The sequence below is a fragment of the Hyperolius riggenbachi genome, chromosome 5 (genome assembly GCF_040937935.1).
Source record: "Hyperolius riggenbachi isolate aHypRig1 chromosome 5, aHypRig1.pri, whole genome shotgun sequence".
Lineage (NCBI taxonomy): Eukaryota > Metazoa > Chordata > Amphibia > Anura > Hyperoliidae > Hyperolius > Hyperolius riggenbachi.
In genome coordinates, this window is record NC_090650.1 from 355469462 (window position 1) to 355481011 (window position 11550).

Here is an 11550-nt window from a genome sequence, read left to right on the forward strand (position 1 = left end):
GAGGGCCCCTCTAGTCCAGGGGCCCTGGTGCGATCGCTACCTCTGCATCCTCTATTGCTATGCCACTGTATATGACTATGGTAGGGATTAGATTGTGAGCCTCTCTGAGGACAGTCTGTGACATGACTATGTACTCTGTACAGCACTATGGAAGATGTTGGCGATATATAATTACTAAATACCGGTGATAACTGACCACTGTGAATCCAGCCTGATGCTCCTATGTGCCAATTTCTGAATTTCAGTATTTTATATATGATGACGAATGAAGCTGCAATATTTACAAATAACCCTTGCAATATAGAGCCAAGCTGAAGGTAGTTTTTTCTCCAAAAGTAGAATCTTCCTGTAAAGCAAGCTGGTAGTTATATAATCAGGGGTGATATCCTTTTTTGGATAGGCAGGAAAGGAGAGAAAAAACCTTTCGATCCGTTTTAGAGTAATCCACTTCACCCACTAGTAAACTTCATATACAGTGGTGTGAAAAACTATTTGCCCCCTTCCTGATTTCTTAGTCTTTTGCATGTTTGTCACACTTAACGGTTTTTGATGAGCAGAAACATTTAACTATTAGTCAAAGATAACATAATTGAACACAAAATGCAGTTTTAAATGATGGTTTTTATTATTTAGTGAGAAAAAAAACTCCAAATCTACATGGCCCTGTGTGAAAAAGAAATTGCCCCCCTTGTTAAAAAATAACTTAACTGTGGTTTATTACACCTGAGTTCAATTTCTGTAGTCACCCCCAGGCCTGATTACTGCCACACCTGTTTCAATCAAGAAATCACTTAAATAGGAGCTATCTGACACAGAGAAGTAGACCAAAAGCACCTCAAAAGCTAGACATCATGCCAAGATCCAAAGAAATTCAGGAACAAATGAGAACAAAAGTACTGTAATTGAGATCTATCAGTCTGTTAAAGGTTATAAAGCCATTTCTAAAGCTTTGGGACTCCAGCGAACCACAGTGAGAGCCATTATCCACAAATGGCAAAAACATGGAACAGTGATGAACCTTCCCAGGAGTGGCCGGCCGACCAAAATTACCCCAAGAGTGCAGAGAAAACTCATCCGAGAGGCCACAAAAGACCCCAGGACAACATCTAAAGAACTGCAGGCCTCACTTGCCTCAATTAAGGTCAGTGTTCACGACTCCACCATAAGAAAGAGACTGGGCAAAAACGGTCTGCATGGCAGATATCCAAGGCGCAAACCACTTTTAAGCAAAAAGAACATTAAGGCTCGTCTCAATTTTGCTAAAAAACATCTCAATGATTGCCAAGACTTTTGGGAAAATACCTTGTGGACCGACAAGACAAAAGTTGCACTTTTTGGAAGGTGCGTGTCCCATTACATCTGGCGTAGAAGTAACACAGCATTTCAGCCAAAAAACATACCAACAGTAAAATATGGTGGTGGTAGTGTGATGGTCTGGGGTTGTTTTGCTGCTTCAGGACCTGGAAGTAGAGATGAGCCGAAATTTTCGAAATTTCGAACTGCTTTTATTACGAATGCGAAAATTAACATTACGACCCAAATTCGTAATTTCGTAATTAATTTTCAAATCGTAATTTACAATTTCGTAATCGAAATTTCACTCCCGTAATGACGAATTTCGTGTCTCCAACCGAAATTTTACTTTTTCAGGTTTGTAAGGGTTTGTATCCCTCTAGATGCCTAAAATGAATAGCACAGCCAGCCAGCCAGCCAGCCCTCCTCCTCCTCCTCCTCCACATGAAAGTGTTTGCTGTTGTTTTACTCCTGTATTAAAAATACCTATAACTGTATATCTGCAAGGAACCTCCTACACAGATGTTTTATGGAATCCCTTGTATCTTGTCAATAATGATTTTTGATATTTTTGTACTATAAAGACCTTGCACAAATTTTTTGTAAAGCAAGCTGAGCACCTCTATTATAAAAATATTAAAAAACAAACCTCCCCCTAAGGTGACCCCGGCAGCTGGTGCATGCTGGGAGATGTAGTCATTAACGTACAGTGGCTTGCAAAAGTATTCGGCCCCCTTGAAGTTTTCAACATTTTGTCACATTACTGCCACAAACATGAATCAATTGTATTGGAATTTCACATGAAAGACCAATACAAAGTGGTGTACACGTGAGAAGTGGAATGAAAATCATACATGATTCCAAACATTTTTTTTTACAAATAACTGCAAAGTGGGGTGTGCGTAATTATTCAGCCCTCTTTGGTCTGAGGGCAGTCAGTTGCCCATAGACATTGCCTGATGAGTGCTAATGACTAAATAGAGTGCACCTGTGTGTAATATAATGTCAGTACAAATACAGCTGCTCTGTGACGGCCTCAGAGGTTGTCTAAGAGAATATTGGGAGCAACAACACCATGAAGTCCAAAGAACACACCAGACAGGTCAGGGATAAGGTTATATATTGAGAAATTTAAAGCAGGCTTAGGCTACAAAAAGATTTCCAAAGCCTTGAACATCCCACAGAGCACTGTTCAAGCGATCATTCAGAAATAGAAGGAGTATGGCACAATTGTAAACCTACCAAGACAAGGCCATCCACCTAAACTCACAGGCCAAACAAGGAGAGCGCTGATCAGAAATGCAATCAAAAGGCCCATGGTGACTCTGGACGAGCTGCAGAGATCTACAGCTCAGGTGGGGGAATCTGTCCATAGGACAACTATTAGTCGTGCACTGCACAAAGTTGGCCTTTATGGAAGTGGCAAGAAGAAAGCCATTGTTAACAGAAAAGCATAAGAAGTCCCGTTTGCCACAAGCCATGTGGGTAACACAGCAAACATGTGGAAGAAGGCTCTCTGGTCAGATGAGACCAAAATGGAACTTTTTGGCCCAAATGCAAAACGCTATGTGTGGCAGAAAACTAACATTGCACATCACTCTGAACACACCATCCCCACTGTCAAATATGGTGGTGGCAGCATCATGCTCTGGTGGTGCTTCTCTTCAGCAGGGACAGGGAAGCTGGTCAGAGTTGATGGGAAGATGGATGGAGCCAAATACAGGGCAATCTTGGAAGAAAACCTCTTGGAGTCTGCAAAAGACTTGAGACTGGGGTGGAGATTCATCTTCCAGCAGGACAACAACCCTAAACCTAAAGCCAGGGCAACAATGGAATGGTTTAAAACAAAACATATTCATGTGTTAGAATGGCCCAGCCAAAGTCCAGATCTATATCCAATCGAGAATCTGTGGCAAGATCTGAAAACTGCTGTTCACAAACGCTGTCCATCTAATCTGACTGAGCTAGAGCTGTTTTGCAAAGAAGAATGTGCAAGGATTTCAGTCTCTAGATGTGGAAAGCTGGTAGAGACATACCCTAAAAGACTGGCAGCTGTAATTGCAGCATAAGGTGGTTCTACAAAGTATTGACTCAGGGGGCTGAATAATTATTCACACCCCACTTTGCAGTTATTTATTTGTAAAAAAATGTTTGGAATCATGTATGATTTTCGTTCCACTTCTCACGTGTACACCACTTTGTATTGGTCTTTCATGTGGAATTCCAATAAAATTTATTCAAGTTTGTGGCAGTAATGTGACAAAATGTGGAAAACGTCAAGGGGGCCGAATACTTTTGCAAGCCACTGTATTTACCATGTAAAACGGTGGGTCGGCACAGCCGCAAATGTAATTAAAAAGCTCTTTTATTAACCATAGCTCATAAAAACTACCATCAAAGGCAGTAGTTTTTATGAGTCATAATTAATAAAAGAGAACAGTTTTTATGAGCTATAATTATTAAAAGAATACTACTGCTTTTGATAGCAGATTTTATCAGCTATAATTAATCAAACAGCTTTTTAATTACATTTGTGGCAGTGCCGACCCATACATGGTATCTGCAGTTGTGTCCCAGCAGGTACACCGGCGTATGTACGTGTGTTAAATATTGTTACCCCTCTGAGTTGTAACAACCTAGAGGGAGAAGTAACTCGGGGTCTGATTATCGCAGTGCTTAGAGCCCCATGTACTCTTGTAGAGCAGGAGTGTCAAACTCAATCACATAAGGGGACAAAATCTAAAACATAGTCCAAGTCGCGGGACAACATTTTTACTAAGATTTAACATTTACTGAACAGTGTCAAACAACGTGGCGTATCTATAGCAACAGTAGGGGGGCCTGCTCCTCCTCCTGCATAGTAGCGCAGTGGAGCAGTTTTACCTGCTCCAGTACTGCTTTGGGTCACCTCTGATCTTCCTGACAGCCACACACTATGCTGCGTACCTCTGGCTCCGAATATACGTCAAATGATTGGGAGAAGGAGGTATGGAAGCACAGAGTGCGCTGCTGCTGTGGAGAACAGAAGAGACATGACGCCTTTCTGGAGCAAGTAAATATTACACTGCTCTGCTGCGCTACTCTGCAGTATGGGGGGGGTGGGGGGGGTAAAGGTGTGTGTGTTTTACCACCCACTGTAGGGGAGTTGGTGGTTTGGATCCCAGGAGCGTGTCCCCTGCTAATTTTGTTTGGGGGGGTGGGGGGGGGAGGGGTATTGTTGCATCCTGGCTCAAACTGACAATTGGCCTCAGTTCACTAAGATCATGCTGGAGATAAGGAACGAGAAAACTTACCACCACACATCGATCTGTATTTTCAGTGTTGATTCACTAAAGAAGCTTGCCTTATTAAGGTGTAGAGATAAGTTTTCACAGTGAGAAAGTTATCTTATTTCTGTCCTTAAAGAGGAACTGTCACGAAAATCTTAACATTTAAAGAGGAGCTGTTAGGTATAGGGTCTCAGAGAAAAAAAACACATATATCAGTAGCTAAAGATTGGCTGTACTTACATTACATATGCATTTCACTGTCCACGTTTGGATTTCACAGAATTTTTATATAGTATTTGCAGAGAATGATGCTCCTGACAGCTCGTGGCAGGTTCCATGTTTGTCTGTCTCCTATGAAGCCAAATGTGTCGTCATGTCCTGCCTGCTTCCTGATGATTCACTCACACAAAAGATCCCTAATGAATAACACTACTGTGCAGTGAATATTGATTAGCCATGTGGCTAGGAACAATAGCGGACTCCTGCAGTGTACTCTGCCCGGAGATTTTTCACTGCTACGCTGTTGTAACACGAGCCTGTACTTTCTCACTTGCAGCCGAGGGGAGGACCCAAGCAGCCCCAGAATGCTTTGCAGTATGGTATGCGGCCTTTCGTCCTTTTGAGAGCTTGGGTCTAACAGCTTTGCTGATAAGCACACATTAAAAGTAAGAGAGATTTTTAACTTCAGTATTGCCTTTTTGGCTTCCTTCTAAACTGTTTAACACAGGAGAATAGAGGTTTAAATTAGCTTTTGCAGCCTGACAGTTACTCTTTAAAACGCATACAAATAAGAAGTACATTTCTTCCTGAGTAAAATGAGCCATAAATTACTTTTCACCTATGTTGCTGTCACTTACAGAAAATAGTAGAAATCTGACATTACTGACAGGTTTCGGGTTAGTCCATCTCTTCATGGGGGATTCTCAGCTTGGCCTTTATTCTTAATAAAGACATTCCCTGAAAAAGATGTATACAAAGATGCTGGCCAGGCTCCCTGCTCGCTGCACACTTCTTTGGCAGTTGGACAGAGAAACTGCCATTCACTAAGTGCTTTTAAAAATAAAGAAAACCATGAGAACATGGGCTAGTCTAAAATCTGTCGGTAATGTCAGATTTCTACTACCTACTGTAAGTGACAGCAACATAGGAGAAAAGTAATTTATAACTCATTTTACTCTGGAAGAAATGTACTTCTAATTTGTATTTGTTTACATGTATATTAAATTTTTAGATTTTCGCGACAGAGGTACTTTAAAGAGAATCTGTATTAAAAAAAAATATGCCCCTGGGGGTACTCACCTCGGGAGGGGGAAGCCTCTTGATCCTATCGAGGCTCCCGTCCTCCTCTGTCCCACGGTGGTCTTGCTGCGGATCCTGGAACAGAGAGCATGTAAATATTTATCTTTCCGGCTCCAGCGGGTGGCGCAGTTGCCGCTCTTGTCTCGGGAAATAGACAGAAGTACCCTGCGCAGTAGAGCGGACCGACTGGAATCGCCTATTTCCATGTTGAGAGTCGCAACAGCGCCACCCGCTGGAGCCAGGGGAGGTAAATCTATCAAGCCTAGTCAGGCTTATCGAGGAAGGATTGCGGGGCACTTCAGGGGAGCCAGCGCTGGATTGCCTGCAGCTACAGGGATGGGGGAAGCCTCATTAGGACCCTGAGTCTTCCCCCTCCCGAGGTGAGTACTCCCAGGGGACATTTTTTTGATACAGGATCTCTTTAAGTTAGCTCCTCTGTAGTTATTTTCACATGCAGTTAATTAACAGCCTGTCTTTAACTTTAGAATTCTGTAGTTATTTTAAGGATTGAAATTTTAACTTTAGAGCTCTCTCCTTAACTTAAAGAGGAACTCCAGCCTAAACAAACATACTGTCATTAAGTTACATTAGTTATGTTAATTAAAATAGATAGGTAATATAATCTCTTACCCACCCTGTTTTAAAAGAACAGGCAAATGTTTGATTTCATGACGGCAGCCATCTTTTTGGTTGAAAGGAGGTGACAGGGAGCACGAGACACAGTTCCAACTGTCCTGTGTCCTGAGCCCCTCTCCCAGTTGCTAGGCAACGTGAATAACAACATAAAAAATCCCATCATGCTCTGCACAGCATCAGGGGAAAAAAGCCTGAGTGTTTTTTCTTTGATGGGTGGAGCTTAGCTAAAAATGCAGCTAAAAATGATGCTTTGATAAGAAAAACAAAGTTCTGATGCTGTGAAACTGTTAAAGAAACACCAAGCCTTTGCAGTTCTGCTGAGTAGATTTTTAGTCCGGAGGTTCACTTTAAAGACAGAAGATTTAAGTTTACTACATGCCTTATCACCATGGTGATAACACTAGAAACAGCTCAAAAACGTTATTGGGACAGGAGATAAGCTTGGTGAGTTGAGGCCTATTGTGTGCTCCTCTGGACAGAAAGGACATGTGCTGTTGCTCTTTTACTTCTTACAATTGATGGACATTTGAAGCTCTCAACAGCCACATAAAATGAGGAGTAGAGATGTAGCGAACGGTTCCCGAACCGTTCGCCGGCGAACATCTCTGAATACATGGGGCATTTACTACTTCCGGGTCGCTCTGACCCGGAGTAGTACGCCTGCGCTGCCCGGCAAAGCACGTCCTAGATCGCGCTCCTGTTGCCGGGCACTCTCTGCGCATGTGCGTGACGTCATGAACGACGTCACGCACATGCGCAGAGAGTGCCCGGCAACAGGAGCGCGATCTAGGACGCGCTTCGCCGGGCAGCGCAGGCGTACTACTCCGGGTCAGAGCGACCTGGAAGTAGTAAAAGCCCCAGAGATGTTCGCCGAGCGAACAGTTCGCAACATCTCTAATGAGGAGGTCCGCATTGTGTTTGACACATGTCTTAAAGGGGAACTGAAGAGAGAGGTATATGGAGGCTGTCCTGTTTATTTCCTTTTAAGCAATACCAGTTGCCTGGCAGCCCTGCTGGTCTATTTCTCTGCAAAAGTATCTGAATAAAACCAGAAACAAGCATGCAGCTAGTCTTGTCAGATCTGACTTTAAAGTCTGAACCACTGAAAAACCTGATCTGCTGTATGCTTGTTCAGGGGCTATGGCTAATAGTATTAGAGGCAGAGGATCAGCAGGGCTGGCAGGCAACTGGTATTGATTAAAAGGAAATAAACAAGACAGCCTCCATATACCTCTCTCTTCAGTTCCCCTTTAAGGGATTGGAGAAGCTTCTGGAGATTCCAGAGGCTTCCTTCTACTGAGGTAAGTATTTCGCTTTTTGTTTTTGAAAATCAAAGGTTTGCTTTAAGCAAGGTACACACGTTCAATCTTGATTGGCCAATTTTACCACTTCCATGTCGGAAAAACGTATCTGCACAATCTGTTCATAGTATTCTGTTGGCCCTCATACTACATGGAGTTGGTAAAATTGGCCAATCAAAAGTGGATGTGTGTACCAGGCTATAGTCTATGGGAGGACCCATGCAACTCTGAGCAATTAAAGGGACTCAGAGCTCAGTAAAAGTAAAGAAATTATACATACAGTACCTGGGGCTTCCCCCAGCCCCATGCGCTCGGATCACTCCCATGCCGCTGTCTGCAGCTCCAGTACCAGGTCCCCCGCACTTCCGTCAGTCGCTCCAGTCTACGCAGGAGAAGTGCGCTCTTTGCGTATCTCTCCAGCAGCTGCTGGAGAGATACGTAGAGGGCGCACTTCTCTTACGTCAGACTGGCCACGACTGAAGGAAGTGCGGGGGACCCGGCACCGGAGCTGCAGACAGCGGAGGACAGCGGCATGGGAGCGATCCGAGCGCATGGGGCTGGGGGAAGCCCCAGGTACTGTATGTATAATTGTTTTACTGAGCTCTGGTACACTCCGTAGGTCAAGGAATACAAGAGATGGTGTCATGATCCCTGAATCTGAGTCAGTACCTGAACTTTATCCAATGCAGCTTTCCTTTCACACTTTTCCTTCTTTTGTTTATCTCTAGTTTACTGTATGCTTGTTTCATTCCGTCTGCTGTCTTTCCCTCATAGCTGGGGCTCCAATAAAGTCATTAATTAGTCAGTTATTTAAAGCAGACCTGAATTCAGAACTTCCTCTCTGCTTTAAAAGATAAGCAACAGCATAATAACATTTAAAGAAAAAAATTTCTTTGTTACAGCTGATACAAATTCTACAATTAGTCTGCACTGTTTCTACTTCCTGCTTTCAGGGAAGCAGACATATTGTTAACATCCTGTGCTTTCAAATTAGCTTATCTGCCATGGCAGTCAGCTGACACAGGGTAGAGGTCAAATGACAACTTATGATTAGACACAGATGAGGGGGAATTAGACAGGCTAAACTCTCCAAATACATACAGGGTGCCTTTCTCTCTGTTTTCCTTCTGTTCTGTGCAAGAGTTCAGGTCTACTTTATAGCAAATCTGTAGTGAAATTAAAAGAAAAAGTCAAATACTTACCTATGGAGAGGAAAGGCTCACAATCTTACGGAGCCTTCCCTTTCCTCTCTTGGTGTCCACCTTCCAGTGCTGGCCCTGCCTCGAAAAGACTTTGGAAGCACTTGTGTCCCGGAGTGCTTTCGAACAAGTTGGCGAGTGAACTGCACATATGCAAGTGCACACTAGTGCATACACAGTATTGAGCCGCCCATCTTTGGAGGCACTCGGGGACAGGAGTGCTTCTGAAGACTTCTGACGATCCCCAAAGGCGTATTCCACGAGGTGGTCAAATAGCTGCAATGGGGGTGACAGCACTGAAACGGCTCTGTGTGAACCAGAGCATTCCCCTTTGCTTCAGTATCACTTTAACCACTTGACGTCCACAGTACTAACCTACAGACCAGGCTTTTCAGCCTCCTGCACAGCCCAGCTTGGGAGCCCAGCGATCGGACTCTCCTCCTTTTTTTGTCCCTAAGGGGACATGCCGACGGAGGGGTCCGATCGCTGCAGCACTTTGTTTTTTGTTTTTTCCTTCAGCCTCTACTAGGCTCTCCCTCCCTCCCCTTCCCTCCAGTATCTGATTTGTAACAGGACGGCGATCCGTCCTGTTCTGGCTCTCATAGGCATCAGCCTATGAGAGGACGGCGCTCCCCGGCCAATCAGAGGCCAGGGATCACCGATCTTGTACAGAGCTGCCGGGGTCCGCAGCGATGTACGCATGTAAACAAAGAGGATTTCTTTCCGCTTTTGTGATCGGCGGCTAGCGGGCTAATCAAGGAACTCCGTTCTGTGAAGTGGCAGGGAACGATCATGCATGCGCGTGGCCGTTCCCTGGAAAACTGCTGCCCCAGGACTTGACGCCAATCGGCATTAGGCGGTCCTGGGGCTGCAGCCGTGGCCACGCCCATCGGCGTTAGGCGGTCCCCAGGAGGTTCAAGGCCCGTACTCACTACGCAAATTCCAATGACCAGCTATTTTTTTGCGTGACGAACAAGTGGTTCTGCGATCTCACAATGTGGGTAGAGGCACGCAATCACGCCAACAATGTTTAGCGACGTGCGGCGATAACGTCACAGCAGATCTGATCTGTAAGATCCAAAGTATCGCTTGACTTCCCGTTCGTGCCCGGCCGTGCATGCGCAGTACGCTGCTGGCTGGAGGACTTTCCAGGGCCAATTTCATAAGATCCAGGAGGCAGAGGTGGAAGGCGAGGGAGCGATCAGCCTAAAGGAAGCCCCAGGTATGTATATTCCCCCCTCCTCCATCTCAGGTTCACTTTAAATATCAGAAACATCTGTAATGCAAATCAGGACAGAGCTGCATATGACGTCGTTACCCACAAGGCTGAATTTTAATTAGTCCTAGAACGAACGCCACCGAGTGGAAGGGAACAGACCCGGGACAAGGTCCTCAAGCACGCAAGGCTAAGACAGCAAAGTGCGCCCCTCCATCCCTACCCGTCACACACTGATGGCTATTAGACTAAGAGGCGCCCCAGGGCCCCCAACACTTTAACCTTCCTGGCGGTAAGCCCGAGCTGAGCTCGGGCTATGCCGCCGGAAGGCACCGCTCAGGCCCCGCTGGGCCGATTTGCATAATTTTTTTTTTGCTAGCTGCGTGCAGTGCCCGATCGCCGCCGCTACCCGCCGCGCCGCAGCCGCCCCCCCAGACCCCGTGCACTGCCTGGCCAATCAGTGCCAGGCAGCGCTGTGGGGTGGATCGAAATCCCCTTTGACGTCACGACGTCGATGACGTCATCCCGCCCCGTCGCCATGGCGACGGGGGAAGCCCTCCAGGAGATCCCGTTCTTTGAACGGGATCTCATGATCTCCGATCGCCTCCGGCGATCGGAGGGGCTGAGGGGATGCCGCTGAGCAGGTCTCGCTACATGAAAAAATAAATAAATAAATAAAAAAATGGCTTTGCTGCCCCCTGGCGGATTTTGACAAACCGCCAGGAGGGTTAAAGGGAACTTGAAGTGAAAATTATATGGAGGCTGCCATATGTATTTCCTTCTAAGCAATGCCAGGTGCCTGGCTTTCCTGCTGATCATCTGCCTCTAATATTTTTAGCCATAGCCCCTGAACAAGCATGCAGGTGTTTCAGACATTGTCAGATCTAACAAGATTAGCTGCATGCTTGTTTCGGGTGTGATTCAGACACTACTGCAGCCAAATAAACCAGCAGGACTGCCAGGCAACTTGTATTGTTTAAAAGGAAATAAATATGGCAGCCTCCATATCCATCTTACTTCAGTTGTCCTTTAATCTCTAGTTATCTGGCTTGCAGTTACTGCCATGTATCTCCTTTTCCTACTTCTCTCTCTCTGCTTCATACACAATAGGGGAATGATAGCTGAGTGAGTTGTGCGCCCCCTTCTACACTGCGCCCTGAGGCTGCAGCCTCTCCCGTGGCCTGGCCCTGGGAGGGATTTCACCTTTTCAGATGGAATTCCATTGGCTGAAGGACTGAGTTTTTTTCTGACAAACCTGCCATCAGCTTCACGCTAGTGGTGAGGTTTTTTTCAAACTTACAGTTCCTGTTTAACATCTGGTTCTATGTCTTCTTACT